This window comes from Cavia porcellus, unplaced genomic scaffold (genome assembly GCF_034190915.1).
Source record: "Cavia porcellus strain 051 isolate PalLab524CR breed Dunkin Hartley unplaced genomic scaffold, mCavPor4.1 scaffold_32, whole genome shotgun sequence".
Classification (NCBI taxonomy): Eukaryota; Metazoa; Chordata; class Mammalia; order Rodentia; family Caviidae; genus Cavia; species Cavia porcellus.
The window spans coordinates 24,695,748-24,722,960 of NW_026947515.1; the positions used below are offsets into that span (position 1 = coordinate 24,695,748).

Genomic DNA, 27,213 nt, shown 5'->3' on the forward strand with positions numbered 1-27,213 from the left:
TCAAGCTCTTGGGAGTCTTGAGGTGCACTTTAGGGGGAGAGGGATGAAAATTGCGGGCGAATGCGTGGGCTGGGGGTGGGGAACTCCCACTCTGGGTACTCCTGTCCCTCGTGTAACCCCAGTACTTGGGAGGCCGAGGCAGTAGGGTCACTTGAGTTCAGGAGTTCAAGACCAGCTTGAGCACTAGATCGCAGCCTGTCTGTCTTTCTTTCCAGCCCTCCCCCTCAAACCCCTCTGAAAGACTCATCTAAGGGTTCTGTGCCTTCAGTCCCTATTCTAGGAAACTGGAGTCCGTGCTGTGGGCCCCTCAGACAACCACAAGGTGTCAGTGTTTCTTAGTGGATGGGAATCACGGGAGCCAGGAAGGGCCACTGGAGCGGGAGGTCTAGGGCTAGTCTCGGGGAATAACAGTGCCTGGGTCACGCCTATTTTACAAACGCGAGCCCAGTTAAGGTCTGCGTAAGAATTCTCGGGGGTTCTGCCCTCCAGTTCTCAAGCCACCACTGTCTTCAGGATCCTTCCCTCCTATGGTGCCCGGAGAGGTGTGGCAAGCTGGTGAGTGGGCGGTGCCAGTGGAGGAGAGGGTGGTGCTCTCCAGCCAAGGTTGGCAGGGGTGTGACAGAGGCCTGGCAATGAGAGAGGTGAGAGGGAAATCTTTGTTCATCCTTTCCTGCCGTTAGTCAGCCTCCATTTTGGGTTGATTACTCAGAAGAAAGAGAAGGGTGAGGGTAGGGAAGAGAAGGCAAGGGGTGGAGGGTTGGGGAGAGGAGAGGAGGGGAGGGAAGGGGAGGGGAGAGGAGGGGAGGGGAGGGGAGAGGAGATGAGAGGAGAGGAGAGGAGGGGAGGGGAGGGGAGAGGAGCGGAGGGGAGAGGAGCGCAGGCCAGCCTGAAGACGCTCCACTCTCCAAAGGGTCCATTCCACTCCACACTGAAACTTGAGCTACGTCAGATCCTCCGTGGAGCTCACTCTTCCATACCTCCTTGGATACTCTTCCACTCCTGGCCTAGAACCAGGTCCCAGGGCCCTCAGTGTGTGTGACTGCGTAAAGGTCACCGATGCAGAGGCAAGCGGGGGCTGGTGGTGACAGCGAGCAGGAGATGGAGCGCCTCAGTACTCCTGGCATCCATGGAGCAGACCTTGGGTCCTCAAAACGGAGGCAGGAATTGGTTCCCTCCTGAGCCACCCAAGACAGTTCCGGCAAGAGTCAGCGCCACTGGGGTTGGTGACATTTAAACACTGACCTCCACTGCAGGGGTGCGGGTCCAAATCAACACACGTGCTTGTGTGGTTTATTCAGAGAGGAGAAAGGTTATCTGCCGCCTACAACACTTTCCCAGAGAGCCTCAAATTCCGTCATTAGAGACGAGCAATTTAGGTCAGGCCGTGCCTCCCCCGAGGAGTTTTACATAGTTTCTTGCATGTAATAGACTATTCAGTAAATATTTGTCAACCAAGTCTCCATTAAAATGAAAATACCCTGAGGATGGATAAACCATTTTCATTTGCTAACACTTCACTGCAAATTAGTTTATCACACTAACTAGTGTCCTAACAAGGTTTCTGAGGGGCAGAAGCACAGTGCAGATGTGTTTAGAGGAGGCAGGGAGGGGCGGGGGCAATGTGGAGTGTGTAAGCCTTCGGTGAAGACCAGACCAGGCTGAGAGTGAGGGGCTTGGCCCTCAAGGTCATCCCAAGGACTCTGGGGTCCAGTGAATAGGGTTCTTCCCTTCAGCTGTTGGAACCTCTTTAATGATCTTCATGCCCCCTGGGAATATAACCCAACTCCTCCCTGAAGTTGAGTACAAAGGTCCTTTCTGATCTGGCCTCAAGCCTTCTAGCTCCGTGCACTGAGGCTTCAGCTTGTTCTCATGCAAGAACATAAAAGGAAGCCTCATTTTCTCCTACCTTTTGCATTTTTTATTTGTCCCCAAGGCCTGGCTTATTACCTTATCATCTTCCTGCTTAATTACAATGATGTTTCAGTGTTGGTCTGGGTGCCATTTCCTCTGGGAAGTTCTCTATAACGGATCCAAGTGGAAGAGGCTCTCCTGCCAGACACCTTACAGCCTTTCTAGCTGCTCTTCCAGCAGTTACATAGTAGAATTAGAGAACATTAAGAGAAATACTAGACTGAGGCATGGCTCAGTGCCACAGTGTTTATCTAGTATGCACAAGGCCCTGGGTCCCATCCAGTCTCTCTCTCTCTGTCTCAGAGTTTTAAAAAAAATTCCAATTGTATAGGAAACTTTTAATAGAATGTAGAGTTGTCTGTCTGTATAGCCAGAGTTCAGGAAGCCAGAAACTACACAAGTCATTTTAACAGAAAGAATTTAATAATGGAGAATCGGCTAAACATGTATTGGAGGGCTGAAGAGGCAGAACAGGAACATGGAAGAAGCAGCGGAATAGAAGCCATGAAAGAAGCTCTCACCCTGAAGGCTGGCAGCGTAAGTGGGCAGGTGAGATTATATGGGAACTAGAAACTTGAAGATGAGGTCTCACGGATCCTTGATACGGTGGCATCAGCTGACTGGTGCTGATATTACTGAAGAACCTTGATTAGATTGGGCCATAATGAACTGACCATTGGAATAAACGACTGTGGCAGGATTGGGGATCTGTAGAATCACATGGAGAGGAGGAAGGAGCATATTCCTTCTTTCCTCCTGCCTTCCAGTTTTTTCTAGTCCTCTTACTGGCAGAATCTATCAGGAGCCAGTTTGCAAAGAAGAGATGCAATTTGTGAAGTCCTGATGCCAGCATCACACACAGAGCTTAGAAGGGTGCACTTGAAGTTGGGAGATAATAGTTTAGTATCCACTACAATCGACCCTGTCGGCTACCTGGCATCCATTTACACATATTCAAACTTCAACTTATGACAAATGCATATATATATATATATAAACTTCAGGAGGTGCAGTAATCTTTTGTGTAAGATATTCCACTTGTTCTAAAAAAAGAAGAGATATAAAATCCCAACAACCATCATGTCCACCTTTGAGTGAATCATGGCACCCATTTCTACATGTTGATACCCATCAAGTTTTCTTGCAGTTCTGCCTGAATATTCTGTAACCTAATGGCCAAATTATAAAATTAATTACTTCCAATAAAGGTGAGGGAAGAGGAAAAAAGAAATTAGTTATATGCAAATACAAACATACACATATCTAAGAAAAATGTTTCTGTTTTTGTTTTTATGAGGCTGAAGCTGATATTTTTAACACATCTCTTATTGCACATTTCATGTTACAGAGCTTCTTTTGGACACAAGAATACTACTAAGTAGCTCAACAGAGAATTTCTCGGGTCCTTAATCCACTCAGGTAGTAGCAACTTAGTTTTTCTTTGTAGCTGTGGTGGATTGAAAACTTAAGGTCAATTTCAACACCAGCTGAACTGAATCAACATGGTGCTGGGTGTAGAGGGTATGCCTGAGGGCTGTTGCCAGCATAAAAGAAGTGGAGAGGAAGAGAACAGTGTTGTGGGTTCTTCTAAGTGTTGTTGTTTGGAGCTGTTCATTTTCCTGGAGGAACTTGTGCTGGCTTCCCTGGTAGGAACTCAGCTGTTATCATTGAAGGAGCTTGGGACCTTGTCACTGAGAATGGCTGTGGCTCACTTTGGGTGAGCTGTGGTCCTTATTTTGAGCATTATTTCTTGGTTCCAGTGCAGAACTTTCAGCCTACTGGCATAGATCCTTCACCCCACCGGCACAGACTTTGTAGCTCCTACCACTGATCTTTGGGCCTTCCCAGTACAGATTCATGAAACAGACTTGCATGAGTCATTGTTGTGAGCTCTCGGCCTCCATATGGACTTGTAGGGGGCACTGTCATGGGCTCTCGGTCTTCAGCTGGCCTCATGGAGGACACTGCTGTAGGATCCAGGCCCTCGGCTAGATTCCCTTGGATCTTTAGTGTGTGGATAGATTTCCTGCAATTTCTTTGTATTTGACTCTGGGTGACTATCGTAAATAATACTATGAATTATGTGTCCTGTATTGTCTTGTTCTCCTTGAAATCCTTGAGTACAACAGTAGGTAAGAGATAAATCTCTCTGTTTTGATTTTATTTTCTGAGACAGGGTCTTGTTGTATAGTCCAGGCTGGCCTTGAACTCAATGGCAATCCTACCTCGGCCTCCCAAGTGCTGGAATTACAGGAATTTCCCACCACATTTTCCAGTCTCCCTGTTTTAAAAATCAAAACCAGTGGAAAATTTAATGTGATACTGTTACTACTCAAAACATTTAAGCACACGTGTTCTGAACACCCCTAGTAAGACCAATTTGCATTTCTAAACTTGATGCTCTCAAGACAGAAATTTTTTTTTTTGTCTTTTTCATTTTTATCAGTACCGGGGATCGAACTCAACTTCGCCTGTTTGCAAGGCAGGTGCTTATGCTGCTGAGCTAAACCTCCAGCCCCAAGACAGAAATCTTTAAAGAAGAGGAAAAAAATATTATCTTCATGTATTGCAACATGAAAATTGTAACACTGAATGAGTAGAACTGAGGTTTTGCTAATGTTCTATGCTTTATAATTATTAAGTCTTTATTCTTGGAACCAACCTCAATGTTTGCCAGCCATCCCATCACTTTAATCTGTATGTATGTATGTATGTATTTTTAAACTTTTTGAGACAGAGTCTCACTATGCAGTTCAGGCTGGCCTTGAATTTGCAGTGATCCTTCTGCCTCAACCTTAAGCTGTATTAGTTATCATAATTTTTTTTGCTTTCGTTGTGTTTCCTGTGATGAGTCTCACTGTGTAGTCCAGGCTGACCTCAGATTTTCGTTTTTGCCTCAGCCCTAGCAACGACAGGACAACAGGCTGCATCTCTGGCTATAATATTCTTTCTTATGTGTATCAAAACTTGTACTGAACAATGAGTTTTACATTGCAAAAGAGGATTTATTTTGGTGAACTTTCTGTAAGTCAGTCTACCGTTAGACAAAACAAGAGAGTAATTCTCTTTGCTTGTTTATTCAGTAGAGGAAGAGCCTAAACTTCCCAGGCTCAGTCCTGAATTCCAGCTTAGTGCAACCACTGTTGGGTCCCTGAGAGAAACATTGGTTCCTATATCAGTGATTCTTCCTTTGCTCCCTAAAACTCCAGTCATAGGAAACAAATCCCGTGAGCTGTTAGATGTGCTGGTGAGAGGGGTCACCCCCACACCCTCCCATCATCGTTTCTTTGGCTTTGTATTCTGCATCTGGGAAAACACCACCTCAGGTGGGTCCTTGATTCACATGGTATCTGCACCTTGTGAAACAGAAAGCAGTTTTTTGGAATGTTTTGTGCATCAAAGTGGAATTTTCAGCAGGCTCTTTTCCTGTTCTGTCAGACCAGCTGCTCCTGTGTGATGGGTTTGGGGAAAAACACTGGTTTTCATGTGTCTGACCCCTTTGGTTTACTTCTGCCAAGTGAATTCCTTGATCAGAAACGTTGTTGTGTGGAATATCACAGTGGAGGATAAGAGACTGTGGGTTGCTGGATGGATGGCGGTGCTGGCAAGAGCTTTGCAGGCAGAGAAAGCAATTCTGTGTCCTGAAGATACATTATACTAAGCAGGAAAAAATTACTGTTATCTTCAAAAGAGTCAACTTGCCCTCAGGCATTTGGTTGATCTTCTGGGCAGAGGCTATATGGAGGAGTCAGCACTGGTTTCTGTGATTGTCAATTTAGGCACTCAGGAGGGAAAAGAGTCAGATGAATTTTGTATCCGCATTGGTGAGCCCACACTGTTATGGTGTATGTCAGTGGCCCACAAGCCTCATGCAATTATGGACTCAACCAAATCTAGCATTTGTGATTGGTTCATTGTCTAGCACTCGGCTTGGTGGTGTGAGTGCTACACCTGCCTACGGGTGGAATCAGCATAGGATGTACCAGCAGGAGGAAGCCCCCCCCCCCAGCCCTCTCCCTCTCTCTTGCTGGTTTGCACCTTGCTGTTTGAAGCCAGCCATGAATAGGGGCTCTGCTATGCCACCCTGCTGCTTGGAGCCAGCTGAGTATGGACTGAAACCTCCAAAATGGTAATAAATCAACCTTTCCTTCCCTAACTTTGGGTGTTAGGTATTTTGTTTCAGTGACAAGAAAAAAGTAACCAAGACACACAAATAGACTTCCTCTTTGTCCCCATGGCCGTTTTGCATATAGTCCTACTGAGCAAATACTGGGGTGGCTGGGGGAGAATGCAAATGGACACCCACCAAATGAATCAGCTTGTCCATATGATTATGGAAAACCTCCTCTAAAGTGACTCACGCGTGAGAAGTCGGGTGGCACACTTACATATCTGTACCCTGTGCCTGCTTCAAGGGTCTATCGAAATACATCTTCTCTAGATTTCCATTGTCTTCATCTTCCAATTTTGTTCTTTTCCATGTCCGTTACTGTGCAGTTCAACCATTAACTGTAGCCTATGAGCTGGTGTAGATTCCTACTTCGGGTCATTGATCAGTTCAGCTAAGTACACAACCAAAGATGCTGCTTGAACGTCTACCCATTGGAAGATACCTCTGACTTTTACAACACTTTCAATTGGAGTGGTACTACAGCAGAATGCCTCTGGCCAGTGCTCACATATCATGTGAAGTCATCTCTAAGCTAGCCTGGACTTGTTTTATTTCCAGTGAGCTGCTTGAAGATCTCACCCTGAAGTGTAGTCCTTCAGTGGCAACTGCTGTGGTTTATTTTCTGTATTGAACTAGAAAATTTAATATTACTCTACCTTTATTTCTTGATTTGTTAACTTAAGACCTATATTGACTTACTACTGTGAAAAATGAAGACTTAAAGACTTAACTTATTGCCCCTGTCTATGGCCTCCTATTTTTGGTAGTGATCTTTATTTATTGTACTGGTTTTCTTTGCAAAAAATTTATTTTGTTTCAGATAGGGTGTCTCTATGTATTTTAGGCTGGCCTTGAACTCACTAGGTATCCCAGGCTGACCTAGAGCTCACGGTGATGCTCCTACCTCAGCCCCTTGAGTACTGGGTTTATAGACATGTACCACTATCCCCAGCTTACTTTAGCAGTTTTCATTAATTTTCTTAACATATGCAATTCTTATTCCTTCAGTGTGAAACGGTAATTTTCCATGCTCATTCAGCATGATGAGAACATTATTAAACCTCTTTTCTTCCTGCTCACCTCTCCTACCCATTCCTTTTAACTTTTCAGCTTCTTCCAGCTATTTATGTTGTTAAAGTTGATGACATTTACATTCTACTCTTGAACCACATTTATGTCATCTGCGTTTTATCCACAGATTGATTTTAAAAGTTGAAATCCAGGGAAATGTCTTTACAGTTTGATGATTGTGTAAATAATTTTTTACCAGGTGGCTTAGAAGAATTATCTTTCCTCCATTATCACTCTTACATCACAAGCCTGATACAAAGACTTAAGGGAAAATGTTCCCCACATCAAAACCAAATAGATGATCTTTTCGTACTTTTTTTTTTTTTGTCTTTTTCCTTTTTATTGGTACCGGGGATTGAACTCACGACTGCCTGCTTGAAAGGCAGGTGCTTATGCCGCTGAGCTAAATCCCCAGCCTCCTTTTCATACTTTTTTTGTGTGTGTCTCTTTGAGACAGGGTCTCACTGTGTAGTTCAGGCTGATCTTGAGCCCACTTTGTAGCCCAGGATGGTCTTGCACTTGCAAGGATCCCCCTGCCTCAGCCTCCTGAGTGCTGGGATTATAGGTGTGTGCCACTGTGCCCGGCTACTCGTTTTTATATTTTATAACAGTTGTTGAGATTTTCTTTTTGTATTTTCCACCAATTGTTGAAAAGTATGCTTCAATTTAGTCTGCCCCATTTTTAGATCATAATTGTTTTCTATATGTTTTTTTCTGGAGTTTTAAAGTTTTTTTTTAAATTCCTGGCTTTTTGATAGAAGCAAACAATCTTCCTTATCATGTTACAAATATATTTCAGTTTCTTGCTAAGGTTGTCTAATTCTTGGACCACATGTGTTCTTTTAAGAGCTCATCTTTGTAGTCCACTGACTTTTTATCCTAACCAACTGTCATCTGGAATTTCCCTTGCGCAGGTTTCTTTCTTTCTCAAGCATCTTGTTTGTGATGTTGGAACATCGCCTCTGTAATTTCTTTAGAAAGGTGCACAAGGAGTAATTTTTCTTTTGAGCTTTTGGGTGTCTGAGCTTTTTATTTCTTTGATAGTTTGAACACATTTTCAAAATCATTTTGTCCTGGAAAGTGGCGAGCAGGGCTCTGCTGTCTTCTGATCCAGTGTTGTTGAGAAGAAACCACCGAGCATCCTTCATTCTTTTGTGGGAAACTTCCCTCCCTCCCCTGAGACCTGCGGGACCTTACCTGTGTCCTCAGGGGACCAATGTTTCCCCACAGTGAGTTCTGTTGGGAGCATCTTAAAATTCACTTTACTAATCAGTCCCTTTTAGTCAAAAGCATCCATTTTGCCTCGAATTGTGGAAAACTCCTCATTTTATTCAGTAGTTGATTTCTTCTTTCCTTTCTTCTCCTTTCTTTCTAGAGTGCCTATTTTTTTTCAAACGTTAGACCTCCTTGATTGGTCTGCTAAGACTCTTTTCTCTCGCATTTTCTCACTATGTTTTACTCTACATTTCGGAGAATTCCTCAACTTTATCTTCCAATTTTTTATTTGTATTTCAGCAGCCATATGATTTAGATTGTAATAACTTGTTTTCTTACTCTCTGATGATTCATTTTTCATTGTAGTCTGTTCTCATGGCTGCAATGTCTTTCTATGTTTCTCTGATGACACAGTTGGACCGCTGCTCATTTTATTTATTAATATTAAGATTTTTCTTCCATTTGTCATATATCTAGTGACTCATGTTTCTATTTCTAGGGATGAATGAAGGAAAGAAGTTTTAAAGTCTGCTTTCTGTTTGTATAACAAAATACCCAAGACTGGATGCTTTGTAAAGAAAAGAGGTTTGTGGAGCTCACAGTTTCGGAAGCTGAAAGTTCAAGATTGCACAGCCCTCTCTGTCTGGTCTTTGGTTAGGGGCTTCTAGTGGATGGTAGGAGGAGAAGAGATCACTGAACAGAGGAGAGGCCAGAGAGGACAGGGCGTGGTCTTGTTCTTTTTGTACAACTCTCCTGGTGTTAACTGGATCCTCCAAGAACTACATTAATATCTTCTGAGGGTGGTGCCCCCAACAACCTTTGAGCCTCACCTCTTAAAGGTTCTATTGCTTCTCAATATTGCCACACTGAGGACCAAACTTATGGCACATGAATTTGGGGAGACACTCAAGCCATCGCCAAGCCACAGTGGGGCAGTTTTGCAGGGAGGCATGTGTGGGTTTCCTGTGTCTTCCTCGTGTGGGAAAAGTGCTTCCTAGGCACTGTGGTCCGCAAGCAGAGCTTACTGACTGGCTTTGCTTTATGGGGACTGGCCAGGGAGGTGGCTGTGCAGCTAGGATGAGGCGGCACACACAGCAGAGTGACATGAGCTTCCCTCCAGCACACGGGCAGACCCCAGGCTCTACAAGCAGCCAGAAGTCCTCTGGTTTTTACTGCGTCCCCTGTTGGTCTGATAGGCAGGAGCGGAGCTAGAAGGTGATGAACGACAAATCGTCCCATAGAAGTTCAGTTAACCTCTGGGTTTTCTGTGCCATGTCCTGAGTTTCCTCCCACTGCAGCTTGTGTCTGACAACTGTGAATGCTTATCTTTTCAGGGTTCTTCTAGAGACCCCGATGCTGCCTCAGCTCAGCCCTGCTGGGCTTTCTGCCTGCCGCTCTCTCACCAGATACCCCCATAACTTTCGGCCTTCTAAGTGCTTATTGTAACTTGTGTACCCTTGATGACCCTTCCTTCTTTTTACAATTATTGGTTTATTACCTTTTTTCTTTAATATTTATTAGTTTTTAGTGTTTATTCAAATGATGTGCTGGGCATGGTGGCACATGCCTGTAATCCCAGCACTCAGAAGGCTGAGACAGGAGGATTGTCACATGTTCAAGCCAACCTGGGCTACATCGTGAGTTCGAGGCCAGTCTGGACAACATAGTGAGACCCTATCTGAAAAAGAAATTATGTGACAGGCACTGTTATAGATATGGAGAATAAAAGAAATATCAGAGATGAAGTCTTTCCTCTCATGGGGATTTTATTTTGCTGAGAATACAAATGAATAAATTTGAAAACTATAAATGGTGATAAGTTCTGTGTAAAGAAATCAGAAATTGATGGGTATCAAGCACTGGAAGCTCTTCTTTAGGAAGAACAGCTTCCTGGAGAAAAGAGTTTTTAACCTTTTTTTTTTTTAATTGGTACTGGGGATCAAACTCACGACCGCCTGCTTGCAAGGCAGGTGCTTATGCCGCTGAGCTAAATCCCCAGCCCCGAGGAAAGAGTTTTAAGTGAAGGGCTGGAAGAGAAGAGAAGCTGAGCATTCAGAAGAGGTGGAAATGTGCCCTGGTTGGGATGTGAAATGTCTCCTGAAGACAAAGCCTTGTGTGTTGAAGGCTCGGTCTCCAGGGCAGCGTGCTCAGAGGTGGGGAGATTGGATCATGAGATTTTTAACTGCATCACTGGATCAGTTCATTGATGGATTCATAATTTGATGGCATTAATGGAAGGTGACGGCAATTTAGAAACTGAGGTGTAGTTGAAGAGAGTAGGTCATGGCAATGTGCCTTTGGGGACTATATTCTCTCTCTTTCCTTGGCTGCTCTGAGACGAGCACCTCTGCCCTACCTCACCTTTCCTCTGTGTTTTTCTCACTTGCCACAGTCCTAAAAACAATGGACTCAGCAACTATGGACTGAAATCTTTGAAACCATGACCCGAATAAGTTTTGCCTCCTGTAAGTTGTCGTTATTTTATTTTATTTTTATTTGTTTATTTTTTTTAACCGGTACCAGGGATCAAACTCACGACTGCGTGCTTGCAAGGCAGGCACTTATGCTGCTGAGCTAAATCCCCAGCCCTAAGCTGTCTTTCATAAAGATGCAAACCTAACACAGAAGTTACAGTAAAGGAGAGCAGACCAGGAAGAGGAAACATTTGGTACCAGGGCCAGAAGCAGCTTGGTACATGAGGAGCACACGAGATGGGGTGTGGAGCAGAGAGGAGGAAGCATGGGGAGTATCCCTGGGGATAGAGGTGGGAGCCAATCAGGGGAAACTCATAGGTCAGGGTGAGGAGTCGGTATATCATTCCAAGTGTTAAAGAAAGCCATCTAATCAGGGAAGCAACATGATCTGGTTTACAAATTTAAAATCATCCGTCTGGCTGCTGGATGGAGAAGGGACTGTTTGGGGCGATGGAGAAAACAGGCTCAGCCGAGGCAGTTCGGGCAGCCCGGCGTGTGGAGATGGACGGCGGGAAGGGGACAAGCACAGCCTGTGACTGAGGGGCAGGGCTGGCAGGACTCACTCATGGATGGGGCGGATGCAGGTGATCAGAGCATAAGGACCTGGATGTTTTGGCTAGAACACAAGCCTTGCAACAGAGGCTATTTTCATGGAACAAGAGAGCCAGTATTCCAGGCGTCCAGTTACAACAGTGGGAGTCATTCAGCACATGCTGGAAAAGCCAGGGAAGAGGGAACTGAATTTGGTCTGTTGAGTTTATGATGTCCATGAACAGGTGCCAAAAGCTAGGCAGGCAGTTGGATCCAGGATCTGGAGATCTGGCGAGAGGCGAGAGTTGGAGTTGAAAGTTGAGGACCATTGGTAAAAGGTGACGTTGTGGGAACAGGAGTGAACGAGATTTTTAGAACAACAGCTGGAGCCAAAGGGAGAGGGCAGGGCCAGGCCTGAGCAGCGGGGCACTCCAACACTGATGGGCCAAAGAGAACCAGTGAAGAAGATGGGCCAGTGGAAGTCAAGAAATTTGGAGGAAAACCAGGAGAAGCCAGAAACAAAGACAAAAAGGAGCATTTCAAGGGCCAAGCGGGGAAAATTATGTAGAGTGATGCTGAGAAATAATGAAGGCTAAGGACAGGAAGCTCCCTGAGCCCGTGGCACTGTGGACAGGCACAACCTCAAGGACTGGTCTTGTTCCATGTGGAGCAGGGAGCAGAGAGCAGAGGGCTTGAGGAGGTGACAGTAACCAGGACGGTGCTAAAGAAGTATTACTGAAGGGATAAATTGTGGCACAAATTTTAGAAGACAACAATGGGTCCCATTATGGTGTATTGAGCTGTGGGCACTTCACGGCCAATTCCACTTCAGGGAGTGGGTTTTGGGAATGTTAACTGCCTGGTCATGCCCTCCTTCCTTTTTTTGGGTAAGATGTCTCTTCAGTTCTCATATCTAACACATACACATAGACACACACACACACACACACACACACACACTCAAAAGACTGGTTCCAGGTTGGGACTCTTATAGTCAAGTTAGTATACTATAATCCATAACCTTACCCAGAATGTGAGTTGTTTGGTGTAGGCTAATCTAAATTGAGCTGAATCACTTAGACTTCCTTCTCACAGCTGATTGGTCCAGAAGCATCTCATGACTTTCTCTGGTCCAGATGCCTCCTGGGATTTTGGAATTGGTATATGTGTGTGAAGGGGTGGGGTTTTAGATATCACTTTCCAGGAAGTCAAATTGTTCTTATATTTTTCTTTTTCTTCTTTGGTACTGGGTAAGGAACCTAGTGCCTCATACAAAGTAGGCAAGTGCTCTACTACTGAGCTATGCTGCATGCTCTAGGAAATCAAAGTGCTCCAGCTTGCCCAGCCTGACTGGGAAGTAGAAGATGTAGGTTTGGAGTAACCATGCAAAAGAGAAATGAGCCTTTCCCTGCCCTTTTTGTACATCTATGTGGGCATGTTTTTCTGTGTTCTGTGAGGGTAAATTCCTCTTTTCCTTTAAGTTACCTTGTGTGAATTTTCATTACTCGTGATCAAGAGTCCTAATGAATTCTATATTATTATTACATCTTTCCAAACGTTGGAGCGGAGTTCCGGAGGTGACATAACCTGCCTTTGGTCGTGCAGCTACAGTGATGAGTTTCAGAAAGAAGCAGTGTCATTTTCTCCCACACTGCTCATCTCTGCACTTTCTTCTCACCTCTAGGAACAGTGATTTCTTCCTCTGAGCCCTGACTTACGTCTTAGAACTTCCCCAAAAGCTCCAGTTTCAAACACCACCCATCATACCTGTGAGCTGCTGGAATTTCTCAGACCTTTGTCCTGAATGGTTCAAAATATGGCCCCCATTACTGCGCTGCTTTGCATTATTAAGTCCCTCCACTGTCTTTTCAAGGTAAAGCAAAGCCTGGAGAAGGGTGAGGGAGAAGGTACAAGGAGAGAGAAAGGAACAGGAAGGCACAGTGCAGCCATGAAAGATGGAGGAAAACGGGGTCAGGGAGCAAGAAAGGAAGAAGACAAGGAAGGAACGACGCGAGGCACACGTGGAGAAATGCCGTGGAGACACAGACGCTTTCCTCAAAGGCAGATCTGCTCATGAGAATTCTGTTGGCTCAGCTCTTTCACAGCTTCCCTTAACTCAGGACAAGTCCCAGGTCCCTGGCCTTGCCCAGAAGGTCCTGTGTGGCTGGTCCTTGCCACGCCCAACTCTTGAGCTCTGCATCTTGCCCACAAGACTCCAGCCTTTTATTGTCCTGGGCTTCTCAGCCATTGCTCCTGCTGTCCAGCGGGATCGTCCTCTTTTACGCATCCCCAAGATAAGTTCAGCTGTCACTTGCTGGGGAGGCCTTTGCAAGGGGTCTCCCAATGGTGGTCTCCAGAGGAACACTTACTTATTCAGGAATATGATTCTTTAGGTGGAACAAGAGAGGGAATCAGCCGGGAAACAGGGGCAGCAGCTAGAGGCTGGCTGTAGCCACAGGGGACAGATCCTGGGGGATGGTAGGGTTGCATCTCAGACCTATGTACCCAGGAAATGACAGGGAAAAGCGTTCATCCATTGGCCCCTGTCCCCATTGGTCTGTTGTCCAAGGTTGCCTCCAAGGATACCAAGTCACCTGCTCTCTGGAATTATATGAGAGTGAGGCCTGTAGGGATTCTGTTCCCAAGTGACAAAGGAGCATCAGCTGTTAGTGTACAGGCCGATATGTGGCTGCAGAGACCAATGTGAGCAGAATTGGTTGATGTGATAAGTGATGGAGTAGGGGTTGGGTCCAAAGTGGTACACGGCAGATGGCAGGTGGTCATCTTCCCTGGCCACCCATCTCCAAGTGGTTCCTGTGGGTCTTCACTCTCCCAGCACCTCATCTATTTCCCACCTAACAACACCTACCATGGTTGTGTTTATTTTGCATTTACTTAGTTATCTTAAACTATGTCTTCGCCACTCCCATTACTCCTTAAGAAGGTTGTTTGGGGAACAGACTTCAGGAAGAAGAGTGGTGTGGGGAGACAAGCTAGGGAACTCTGTAAGAGCCCAGGGGCAGGGGCTGCTAAGGGTCATCATGGCTGAGGGAGAAGTCAGAGTTAGGATGATTTTGGGGTCATGTTGATGAGATTAGATGAATTGATGGATTAGATGCAGTGAGGGAAGAAAACAGGGCTCCAGGAAGACAGGTTGGCTTTGGTTGGAGAAACTGCGTGTATGTGGGGTTTGCTTGATTGCTGGTACCCTGATCAACTGCTTCCAGCCAGGCTGGATCTGCCGTGTCCACAGGATAGCCCCAAATCTTGGCATATAGTTGGGTCTCAATCTATATTTATTAAACGAATGGAGTCAGGGGGAGAGGGAGTGATCAGGAGAGTTACAGTTTAAGTTACAAAGCGTCCCCTACTGACTCAAGTGTTGAGTACTTGATCCTCAAAGTGTAACAGAAACTGGTTCCCCCAGGCAGTATATTTCAGTTTCTTAGTTGCTCGGGCAATAGTTCCTGTTCAGTTCCCATTGCTCCTGTCTCTTAGAAAAGGCTGGTCACCGTGATGCATAGCTGCATGCACTGTAATGCACACTGCATCGACCAATCGCCAATTGACAAGTCATTCTGCCTCAGGGCTTCCTGCTTGCTTATCCCACATAAGCTCTAGATCTCCAGAGATAAGGACCTGATATCTTGGGAATGATCACAACCAGTGCTCATCAACAAGAAACAAACCTGCCTCCAAATCTGGGTGTCATTGTGGTGTTTCTGTTTGCAGCTGCAAAAGTAGCAGTGCTCAAAGGTGGGGCCTCGTGAGGTGACTGGAATGGGGTGTTAGGAGCTGGGGTCCAGTCTGAGGAGGTGTCACTGTGAGGCGTGTGGAGTTCAGTGCGCAACGCAGAGTCCTGAATATGCGAGGCAAGTGCTCCACCGTGGAGCTACACCCCTGCAGGGCAGGCAGGTTTCATATCTGGGTGGCAACTTGAAGACCTGTTCATGTTTGTGTGCATGCGTGTGTGTGCGTGTGTGTGTGCATGTGTGACCTTTACCACCATTCATGTTGAGACAAAGCTATGTCAGCTTGTGTGCCCATGCAGGTGAATAGATGCCTATCTGCTTCACCCCAGTTAATACAGGAGTGACCTAAAACTACATTTAAATGCATCACAGTAAAGATACATTGCAGTTAACCTCCCTCAAAATCATCCTCCAAGCTTCAGACACACCCCACTGCTGTTGCTGCTTCCTGAAGGAGTTTCAGAAGTCCTCTTTTGCGCGTGTCTTTATGAGATGTGATCAAAAAATGCAGTGAATGCAGCCGTAAAATGCCATCCCATGGAAAGGCAGGCATACAAAAACATCATGGCATGTCCTCATTCAGTGTATTCACTAGCTCTGGCACCATGTGACTTATGGTTCTTCTCCAATGTCACTGAAAGGTAAACACTGAATCATTTCAGGACATTGAGGCAGCCATGATGGTGTAACTAAAGAAAGACACTCAGGAAAGAGGATTCTAGAACTGCTTCAGGAAGCAGCAGAAACAATGGGATGGGCATGCTTAAAAGGGGAGAATTTTGAGGGGAATTAATGGTAATGTGTCTTTTTCTGTTACCAATTTTTAAAGATTTAAAAATTCTTTGTGTTTTTTGTCCCCAGGTACAGCTACCTCTTCCCTTTCTGGATCTGAGGTTTCCCAGGCCCCGCTCGAGGGGGCAGCAGGTAAGCTCTCAGCTTTGCTCAAGCGTTAGAAGTCCTGTTGATTTTGCCCTTGCGTGTGTGCGTATTTTTCTACCCTGCTGAGATTTCCCTTGGCCACTGAACTTGCAGTGGGATTCCAGCAGATGTGGTATAAGCAAAGCTGGCTAACATGCTTGTGTAGTTTAACTCTCTCTTCTGAGCTCCTGGAATTTCCTGTGAGATGGATCCTTAGATACATTCTGGCCCAAAAAGAGGACACAGAACAGACTGGAACCCAGCTGGAGTCAAACTCCACCTCCTCTCATGCTAAAGCAGAGTTATACACAGGAAGAAATAGTGGTTGCTATTCTAAGTCACTAGGTTTTGGAATAGCTTATTACAAAGCATCATTGCCAAAATAGCTGACTAATACACCATCCCTAAAAGTGATCAGCCTTGCTTTAAGATTGTTGAGTAGGACAGGGTTGTAATAGGATTACAGCATTAGGCAGGTGTTACAGTAAGAACATCCTTAAGATCTCTTTTAGCCTCTAGGTCTTGTGATTTTCAATTCTTAAGGAGGTTATGGTTGACTCTGGAGGTAGTAGATAGGATCAACATAAAAATAGCATTTCTTTTAAAAATGTGAGACAGTTTCCCAGGCTGCACCAACATTTGCAATCCTCTTGCTTCAGCCTCCCAGAGTGCTGGGTTTACAGGTATGTGCCACCATGCCTGGCAAAGAATAAAACTGTAAACTTCATACCGATCTCACCTCTCCACACACGTCATGTCTCAGTCAGGGTCCAATCCGGAATCCAGAAACCACTCTAAGTGCTGTACAAGGAGGGGAGTTTTGTAGGAACTGGGTTCACAGGTGATGGAAGAACTGAGATGAGAAATGAAGAAGTAACCCAGGAGTTTATAAAAGCAGGAAGCTGTGTCTCTCTGTGACGTGGAGGATGATGGGTTGCCCAGCAGAAGCTACAGCTGCACACGGCCTTCCTGCTGGGAGAGGGGAAGCAGCTGTTTCCGGGGCCTGCTTGGGGCAGAGAGGAGGAAAGGCCCTGTTTCTCCTCTTTCTCTTTCCCTCTAACCTCAAACAGATCTCATGGCTGAGCCCAGGTGATACAAGAGCTGTCACAGGGCAGGGTAAGCCCCCCTGAAATATAGGGAAGAGCCAGTGTATTGGTTTGTCCTTCATTACTGTAGCAAAATACTCAAAGCAGGGTAATTTTATAAAAAAAGAGGTTACTTAGCTCATAGTTTGAGAGGTTGAAGCACATGGCATTAGTGTTAGGTCAGGTCTGGGGAGGGTGTTTTTGGCTGTATCACACCAAGATGGGGTACGTGTGTGAAGAAGGGGGGCTGGCTGGCTCCCACACCCCCAGTGACCTAAGGATCTTGCTCTGGCTCCCGGGAGGCGTTGACTTCCATCTTTCCCCACAGGAATCCGCAGTGTGAACACCACTCCCAAAACTCATCTGAATAAATACATTTCTCACCATGTGGTTTGTCTTTACTAAACTCGGCCATCTTCCCCCAGCATTCTCCATCCAGCAGTCAGTGATATTTTCCCCAGATGTAAATCAGGTCATTCCAGTCCTTTGGCTGAGATCTGTCAATGGCCCCAAATCCGAACTCCCTTGCCCAACATGGTGTTTCTTCTGCTGTCTTGTTTTGTTTGAGACAGGGTCTCTATGTTGCCCAGGCTGATCTTGAACTCCTGGGTACAAATGATCTTTGTACCTCAACCTCCCCACTAACTGAGACCACAGGTGTGGACCCCTGTGTCTGTCTACTGTCTTTTCAAGCTCACCTTCTCCATCTGCTTTCCCTCCTGCTGGCTTCTGGACACTCGGGTTTTCTGCAGAGCCTGACACCCGTGCATCTTTCTTGCCTTGGATTTTGCAGCCATGGCTCTGGAACTTCTGACCACCCCTGTGCAGCTGTTTGTCATCTTGGAGGTCTCAGGTGATGTAACATCTATCTTTTCCGAGATGCCTTTACTGACCATCCCGGGTGTATTCCCAGTACTACCTCTGTCCCAGCCCCTCACAGCTCTTGTGACATGCTATGCTTCTTTTTATTTATACATTGTCCTATTGGTGGTCTCTCTGCAAGGTTGAAATATCATCTCTCTGAGTGTCTGGTTTGTCACTGTTGTGTTACTTACTCTTCTCTACAAAATACACAAGTGGCATCTACAGATACCAAAATATTAAGTGGACAAGAGAGGGGGCCTAGGAGGGGTTGGGACACTCAGCCCTAGGGAAAGTCATATTGGAATCTCCATGGGTGGCCGTGAGTCAGTGACCTGCCTCTGTATGGGAAGACAGAAAAGCTGCTATGAGTGTTTGTGAAACCTGGCTCCCTCTGTCACATCTCACAAGATCTGAGGTGGGGGAGCGGAAAGGTGCTAAATAAAGACCAAATCTCATTGTCTCCGGGCTTCTGATTACCAGCTGCTTAGCCTGCAGTTACACAGTCAGTGGTGATGAGCTGTAATTGCAGACGTTTTCCCTGGTTATTTTTTCCCCCGGAAGATAAAGTGATACCTGTAATTTCCCAAAAGATGCGCTCCAGGCTACCATCCAGAGACAGAGGCTAAGCACTTCTGTCGCCCAGTAAACACTTGTGTTTCTTCTACTTTCTTGGCAGCTAGGTGGGCTGTCTGGGAATTAGTGGTTCTTGGTCTAAATTCTGCCACCAACTGGCTGGATAATCTAGAAGTTTGCTTATCTAGAAAATGGAGGCTGTGACAGGTGCTGGGGAAGCCAGGCGGGAGGACTGAGAGCACACATACCTCCAAGGGGGAGATCTCCGGGCTTTTGTTGTACCAGGATTCAAACTCACTACCTTGTGCTTGCCAGGCAAGTGTTGTGCCACTGAACTCTATCCTTGGCCCTAGAGGAGCTCTCAGGAGATGGGGTCCTTGCAAGCAGGGACTCTGGTGAGGACTTCTCACTGGTCCTTGGAGACAGGCGATTCCTTTCAGCTGAAGACATTGCACAGTGTTATCTTCCGTCTGAGTTGCTCAGCTCCTGGAGGTCAATCCTAACCACAGAAGCCCTTTAACCTCTCCCTACTTCATCCTCACCTCCACTCACTAGAGTTCTTGCTTGGGCTTCAGGGATTGCTGTCTGTAGTTTGTGTTTATATATTTTTTTAATTTTAAAGAGAATAAAACAAAACAATAAAATGAAACAAACAAAACAAGGGCAATGATGCTGGATTTCAAAAACAAGACAGTAGGCGATCAGCCATAGTTGCTGTAGTGCACATTGTTATCCTCTAAATAGATGCCACCAGGGCTGGGGATTTAGCTCAGCGGTGTAAGTGCCTGCTTGGCAAACTCAAGGTCGTGAATTCGATCCCTGGCACACACACACACACACACAAGGATGCCACCAGACACAGGCACACAAAGTCAATCAAACAGCACAAGCTCCAAGTTGTTCTTTACTTCAGTTGCCATTACCGCAGAAATTTCAGGTGTGTGACTTCTAATTTCCTCTATGTCCATGTCTGCTGGACCTGTTCTGGGTGAGATACAGCCATGCAAAAATTAAACAAAATAAGCCCTAAGTTATCTCTTTACAGTTGCTATCATTTCAGAATTTTTAGGTGTGTGATTTCTAGTAGATTTTGTGTCCATGTCTTCTGGACTTGCTCAGGGTGGGCTGGAGGTCTGAGACTGTGCCCTTATCTTTCTAAATGACATTTTCTTGTATTCCTCAGAGTCAGCCGGTTGCCGAATCCCAAGTGCTTCCTGCATTGGCTGTCAGTCCAGCAGTGCAGAGGATTGGGCTAGACACCTGGTTTCTCTGGTCCGAGGTTCCAGGGGGTGGAGAGGTACAGGCTGCTATGGAATCCTGGGGACCTGGTTTCCTTCTCTCTAGCCAAGGCAGCTGACTCATGGAGTGGGGTAGGGCCTCCTTTTCTCTAGGCCTGCAGCTGGGCTCACAGGGGCATGTGGTTTCTTCTCCTCTGGGCCCATGGTGGCTGGCTCACTGTGCGTGAGTTGTTTCTTTCTAATGAATTGATCATTCCATTTCTAAAGTTCTGAAATGGCCAACAGACCATAGAAAGTTGCCACTTTAGGCTCCTGCTTGAAACCAACAGCTGTAGAAAACTGCCGGCCTTGATCGGGGCCATTGCTGTCTGGAGTTTGGAAGATTGGGTCACCAAGCCTGGTGACACTGTCCAGTGGCTGAGAGGGCAGGAGGAAGAAGAGGATCCTCTGATCTTGCTGCAGATGTGGCTCACTTCATGCTTTGACTGCACAAATGCACAGGGTGGGCAGGTAACAAACAGACGTGTGCTGGCTTGTGAGTCTGGAGGCTGGGAATGCAAGAGAGGAATCTGTTGAGGGTCTTCTTGCTATACAGTGGAAAGCAAGAGGTTGAGAGAGACATGGGGCAAAAGAGGATGAATTCATCATTTCAACTGGCAGTACCAGGGCTTGACCCCCTGGCCTCATGCACGCTAGCCAAGCACTCTCCCAACTGAGACAATCCCCAGTCCAAGTGAACTCATCCTTTCCTAGGGGACCTATTTCTACCCTCGAGGTAGCATTAACCCATTTAGACACACAGACCCCTTCATGAGTTAGTCCACTCCTCGAAGTCCAGCACCTCTCAGCTCTATTCCACTGGGCCCTGGTTTTCCACTGAACACATTAGGGGTCATGTTCAAACCACAGCAGAGACTTCATGCCCTTAGGTTAGATCCTGACTGTGCTTTCCTCCTGTAAGGAGCTGACCTCTTCCTTGGTAATGATTTAGGCAGCTCATGCTTGTGAATTTCCGGGTACTGGGTTGGGGCTGGAGGAGCCATGCAGCATGTTGTTCTAGTGGGAAGATGTGTTCCAAGCTTTTCAGTAACAAACAGAAGATTTTTCAAGGCATTTTTGGAGCCCGCTCTATTCTCAGTCCAGGGAATGGCCTCTGCCAGATCTGGGCTCAGAAAGACCTGCAGGCAGAGGTGGGTGGCATGCCTGGCTGGAACCTCCTTCCCACCCTGTGTGGGCTCTCTGCTACCTCAAGCATTTTCCAGCCCTGGGCCTAAGCAGACCCACTGGAGGGATTCTTGAGCTTATATCTTGGATAAACAGGGCATAAAATGATCTCACATCATGCACTGCCTTTAACCTTGTCCTGCAAGAGGAAGGTACACTGCCCACCTGGGCATGAGCGATGATCCATTTCTCAGAGATGTGCAGAAGACTTGAGCAGGTGGTCTGGTGCCTGCCCGACACCCAGGCCACCCAGGCCACTTCTCTGCATCCACTATTACACTGATGCCTTTGGCCTCTAGAAAGGGCGCACATCCCCATATTTGTACCTAGTGATGGAGTGCACTACCTGGAGCTCAGCAGATGCTTCTTTGGTCTCAGCCCATGCGGCTGTGAAGTACAGGGATGTTCCATTGCTGGGGTATTAGGCAAGCGCTCTCATCTGGTCCTGCTGGGGGACAATCCTGGGATGTGCTTTTGCTATTCTTAGGAGGTTCTAGAGGAAATAAGTCTCCACTGAGTCACAGTGGCGGCCCTGACAGTACACCTTGTGCTGGCTTTCTTCTGTCTTTATTTCCCTGTGCTTTCTTTCATCCCTGTGGTTGCCTCCCAGAAAAAAAAAAAAAGAAACAAAACAAAACAGCCCACCTCAACACATGCTCTCATCTTAGGTTCTGCGTTGGGGCGGTTCAAAGCTAAGACACCTACATTTCAGAGGGACCCCACAGAAACATGAAAATGAATGACAGCCAAGGTTTGGAGGTCCCAGGCCAGTTTTGTTCTGGTTTGGATACTCTCAAGGGTCAGTGTGGTGAGATGAAGATGAGAAGTCCATGGCACAACCTTACTTTTGCTGGTAGAAGCAGAGAGGACGTGGTGGTGACCTCAGACCTGGACTTTGGCTTAGTGAGGGCGGATGGTGGCCTGTGACCTGGGCACTTCGAAGCTGGACAAAGCAGGCTATGGAACAAGCATGGTGCATGCTGGAGTCCTTCCATGTGGCTTGATCACTGGAAAACTGTACCATTTCCCCAGCCCAGTAGGGACACTGCTCTGTCCCAGGATGATTGCTCTTGGTGATAGATTTTATTTTTTTTTTTTCCTTTTTGGCACCGAAGATTGAACTTATGACCTCGCACTTGTAAGGCAAGCACTTGTGCTGCTGAGCTAAATTCCTGGCTGGCAGCTCTTGTTTCCATTTCTTTTGGTCCCCACTTGCTGAGGAGCCTCTCAGTGTGATCTGCTACTTTGCTCCATGTATTAATTTGGTATCACAAAGAACCCCAGACTGGGTGAGCTTAAAATGTAGAAATGTATTATGCCATCATTCTGGGGGCCAAAATCTAAAATCATGGTGTCAGGAGGGCCACACTGTCCCTGAAACCTAAGGGAAAAACCCTTCCTACCTCTGACATCTTCTGATCTTTTCTAGTCATCCGACATGTTCCTTGGCTTAAACATGCATTACTCGAATCCTTGCTTCCGTTGCCACATGCTTTGACTGCACAAATGCACAGGGTGGGCAGGTAACAAACAGACATGTGCTGGCTTGTGAGTCTGGAGGCTGGGAATGCAAGAGAGGAATCTGTTGAGGGTCTTCTTGCTATACAGTGGAAAGCAAGAGGTTGAGAGAGACATAGGGCAAAAGAGGATGAATTCATCATTTCAACTGGCAGTACCGGGGCTTGAACCCCTGGCCTCATGCACGCTAGCCAAGCACTCTCCCAGCTGAGACAATCCCCAGTCCAAGTGAACTCATCCTTTCCTAGGGGACCTATTTCTACCCTCGAGGTAGCATTAACCCATTTAGACACACAGACCCCCTCATGAGTTAGTCCACTCCTCGAAGTTCCATCTCTCAGCTCTATTCCACTGGGCCCTGGTTTTCCACTGAACACATTAGGGGTCATGTTCAAACCACAGCAGAGACTTCATGCCCTTAGGTCCTGAGTTAGATCCTGACTGTGCTTTCCTCCTGTAAGGAGCTGACCTCTTCCTTGGTAATGATTTAGGCAGCTCATGCTTGTGAATTTCCGGGTACTGGGTTGGGGCTGGAGGAGCCATGCAGCATGTTGTTCTAGTGGGAAGATGTGTTCCAAGCTTTTCAGTAACAAACAGAAGATTTTTCAAGGCATTTTTGGAGCCCGCCCTATTCTCAGTCCAGGGAATGGCCTATGCCAGATCTGGGCTCAGAAAGACCTGCAGGCAGAGGTGGGTGGCATGCCTGGCGGGAACCTCCTTCCCACCCCTGCTGTGGGCTCTCTGCTACCTCAAGCATTTTCCAGCCCTGGGCCTAAGCAGACCCACTAGAGGGATTCTTGAGCTTACATCTTGGATAAACAGGGCATAAAATGATCTCACATCATGCACTGCCTTTAACCTTGTCCTGCAAGAGGAAGATAAACTGCCCACCTGGACGTGAGCGATGATCCATTTCTCAGAGATGTGCAGAAGACTTGAGCAGGTGGTCTGGTGCCTGCCTGACACCCAGGCCACCCAGGCCACTTCTCTGCATCCACTATTACACTGATGCCTTTGGCCTCTAGAAAGGGCGCACATCCCCATATTTGTACCTAGTGATGGAGTGCACTACCTGGAGCTCAGCAGATGCTTCTTTGGTCTCAGCCCATGCGGCTGTGAAGTACAGGGATGTTCCATTGCTGGGGTATTAGGCAAGCGCTCTCATCTGGTCCTGCTGGGGGACAATCCTGGGATGTGCTTTTGCTATTCTTAGGAGGTTCTAGAGGAAATAAGTCTCCACTGAGTCACAGTGGCGGCCCTGACAGTACACCTTGTGCTGGCTTTCTTCTGTCTTTATTTCCCTGTGCTTTCTTTCATCCCTGTGGTTGCCTCCCAGAAAAAAAAAAAAAGAAACAAAACAAAACAGCCCACCTCAACACATGCTCTCATCTTAGGTTCTGCGTTGGGGCGGTTCAAAGCTAAGACACCTACATTTCAGAGGGACCCCACAGAAACATGAAAATGAATGACAGCCAAGGTTTGGAGGTCCCAGGCCAGTTTTGTTCTGGTTTGGATACTCTCAAGGGTCAGTGTGGTGAGATGAAGATGAGAAGTCCATGGCACAACCTTACTTTTGCTGGTAGAAGCAGAGAGGACGTGGTGGTGACCTCAGACCTGGACTTTGGCTTAGTGAGGGCGGATGGTGGCCTGTGACCTGGGCACTTCGAAGCTGGACAAAGCAGGCTATGGAACAAGCATGGTGCATGCTGGAGTCCTTCCATGTGGCTTGATCACTGGAAAACTGTACCATTTCCCCAGCCCAGTAGGGACACTGCTCTGTCCCAGGATGACTGCTCTTGGTGATAGATTTTATTTTTTTTCCTTTTTGGTACCGAAGATTGAACTTATGACCTCGCACTTGTAAGGCAGACACTTGTGCTGCTGAGCTAAATTCCTGGCTGGCAGCTCTTGCTTCCATTTCTTTTGGTCCCCACTTGCTGAGGAGCCTCTCAGTGTGATCTGCTACTTCGCTCCATGCATTAATTTGCTATCACAAAGAACCCCAGACTGGGTGAGCTTAAAATGTAGAAATGTATTATGCCATCATTCTGGGGGCCAAAGTCTAAAATCATTGTGTCAGGAGGGCCACACTGTCCCTGAAACCTAAGGGAAAACCCCTTCCTACCTCTTACATCTTCTGATCTTTTCTAGTCATCCTACATGTTCCTTGGCTTAAACATGCATTACTCGAATCCTTGCTTCCGTTGCCACATGGAATCTCCCTGTATGTGTCCAACTTTCCCTCTTTGTATCAAGACACCAGTCATGTCAGATTAAGGCACACCCTGGGGACCACCTCTTAATTTCATGAGCTCCTCAACCACTGTATTTCCCCATAAGGTAACAGTCTCAGGGGTAAGATTTCAACATGTCTTTTGAGTGAGGCATAATTCAACCTGAACGCTCATTCTGGTCCTTTCGTCTTGGGGTGGGCTGCCCCTGGCTGTTCATCTCTCCCCTATGGGCCTGGTTCTTATGATGCTGAAAGTGCAGGGTAGAAAGAGATGAACAAAAGGGGGCCAAATGAGAGGGAGAGGGAGATCACAGAACGGGCAGGGCAGAGATGGGGCATAGGAGGGAGGAGGAGGAAGAGGAGAAGGAGGACGAGGAGGACTGAAGAAACTTGCTCTGGGATTTGTGTGGAAGCAATTGCTTGAGAGAGGCACCAGCCACTGAGGTGGGGAAGACACTCCACGAGGTAGGTAGGGGATCAATGACAAGTGTCAGGTGGACGCCCTGGTGTTCTGATCCGGGCTGAAGGCCTTTAGCTCTTCTGTGCAGAGCAGCCCATGAGCCCCTTTGAGCTTTCTTAGATATGAGGTGACCAACTATGCTGATGTCTGGGACTCTCCTGGAAGACACACTAAAAGTGCTCCCCCTTAGCTCCGGACTTACTGTCTTTTGGGTCATTCCTCTTGGAGGACCTGGGGCCTCTGCTGGGCAGTGACCAGCAAAGCATCTTGTCCATAAAAAGACATCCTAGGCACTGAGGAGTGTGTGGTGAGCAGCATGGCTTTCCCAGTGGCTTGGAAGAGGGAGATGCCACCTGAGAATATAGGACAGGAGGTGGCCAGAGTCTGCAGCTGGCCTCAAGGCTAGGACTCTTATGGCAACCGTTCTTCCTCTTTCCCAGTGGACAGGCTGCTGGTGTCATCAACATTAGAGTGGAAGATGGCATTTTTTGCAGCACCTGTTGCTCAGCTGCTGGCACTCCACCCACCACCTCCATGCTGCCCCCCAAGTTCCACCTGCTCCACAGGTGGTCCCCTGCCCTAGCCTGGCCTGGCCTGGCCTGGAACGGGGGGAAGCAGGGAGGTTGGGCACGGCTTTTCAATTCCCCATTTTCTTTCTGTCCTCAGACCCACAGTCTCTGAAGCACGCCAGAATGGTGGGATCACTATTACAGGACAGAGCCCCTTGGGGTGAGAAGATGCCCACCTGGACCCAGAGAGGATGCCGTGGCTTCTAGGTTGCTCTGACTCTTTCACAGCCTGAGAACCCAAATCAGAAGCAGTTTCTACAGCACGGCTTAGAAGCCAGGGGCTCCTGGGGTGGGGTGAGTGTGAGAACAGTGGGCTCATTAGGAGGCGCTAATGAAGTGGAGATCTTCCCAGGCTAAGGTGAACTGTGCCCTGCTACTTCTGGATAGTGAAGAACCTATAAGGAGAGGAGGCTGGGACTTGTCAGTAGAGTGAGGGGGCCGATGGGGCTGGCTTGCCTGTACCCCAGCATGCTCATGCCTTTGCTCACATCATCCCAGAACTGCAGGAACTTGAGAGTGTCCTGACACTGCTGCAGACATCTGGCTGCTAGCTGGGAGGCTTCGCTCCTCCTGCCTGGGGGAGCAGACACACAGAGTGCAGGGAATGGATGAAGTCAGGTGTGCAGTCTGCCTACCAGGGAATAATGGGGCTGGATTTGAACCCATGTTTCTCCAAACAGGGAAGCCATACATTACCAGAGCTTTCATGTGGGGCATGGTGTTGGTTGCACCCTGCTGTCTGACTTACTGCCAGAGACATCCCGCTGCCCTCTTTTCCTGCACTGGATGGAATCAATGACATCACAGCTAACTCTCAGGAAGACACAGATTCTTGCTTCCAGAGCCTTTTATCTCTTCTTCTACTTCATCTCTTCTCCTTCTTCTTCTTCTTCTTCTTCTTCTTCTTCATCTTCATCTTTTTTTTTTTTTTGGTAATTTTTATTTTACAGAAAATAAAGCCAGGTAAAACAAAATAGTGTGATACAGGACTTCAAAATAAGATAATAGGAAATCAACAATGGTTACCATAATGCTTCTTGTCTTCAAAATAGTTGCCCACACCTTCAGACAACAAACAGAACAGCACAGAACTAATACAAAATGAAACCATGAATGCAATAAAGGACTTCGGAACAAGGTAATAGTAAATCCAAAATAGCGGCCATAATATATCTTGTTGTCTTTGAAACAGCTGCCCATGCCACCGGATATAATAAAATCAAACAAGACAAAACAGAATAAAACTCAACCAAACAAAACAATGAAAATGATACAGAACTTCAAAACAAGGTAATTGGGAGTTAACAGTGGCCACCACCTTCAGCAGGAGATCCTCCATAGATGCTAGATTGTGTGTTATCCTCTGAATAGATAATCAGACCACTGGCTTCAGGCCTGCAAAGTCA

General features: G+C 46.8%; 1 long non-coding RNA gene and 2 other non-coding genes across 3 annotated transcripts in view; 1 reads left to right on the forward strand and 2 right to left on the reverse strand.

The window, feature by feature from the left end:
* Nucleotides 1-357: 357 nt before the first annotated feature.
* The window catches only part of LOC106026475 (uncharacterized), a 38,357-nt gene continuing 11,501 nt past the window's right edge, over nucleotides 358-27,213 (forward strand). Inside the window, exons 1-2 of the long non-coding RNA XR_001200102.3 lie at nucleotides 358-555; nucleotides 15,987-16,049. This is a non-coding gene — a long non-coding RNA (uncharacterized LOC106026475). The remainder of the gene's footprint in view (nucleotides 556-15,986; nucleotides 16,050-27,213) is intronic.
* Nucleotides 4,852-4,977, reverse strand: LOC111755465 (small nucleolar RNA SNORA40). The gene has a single exon (XR_002790024.1). It is a non-coding gene; the product is annotated as a small nucleolar RNA SNORA40 (small nucleolar RNA).
* On the reverse strand, nucleotides 20,030-20,165 carry LOC111755457 (small nucleolar RNA SNORA2/SNORA34 family). Its single transcript, XR_002790016.1, has one exon. It is a non-coding gene; the product is annotated as a small nucleolar RNA SNORA2/SNORA34 family (small nucleolar RNA).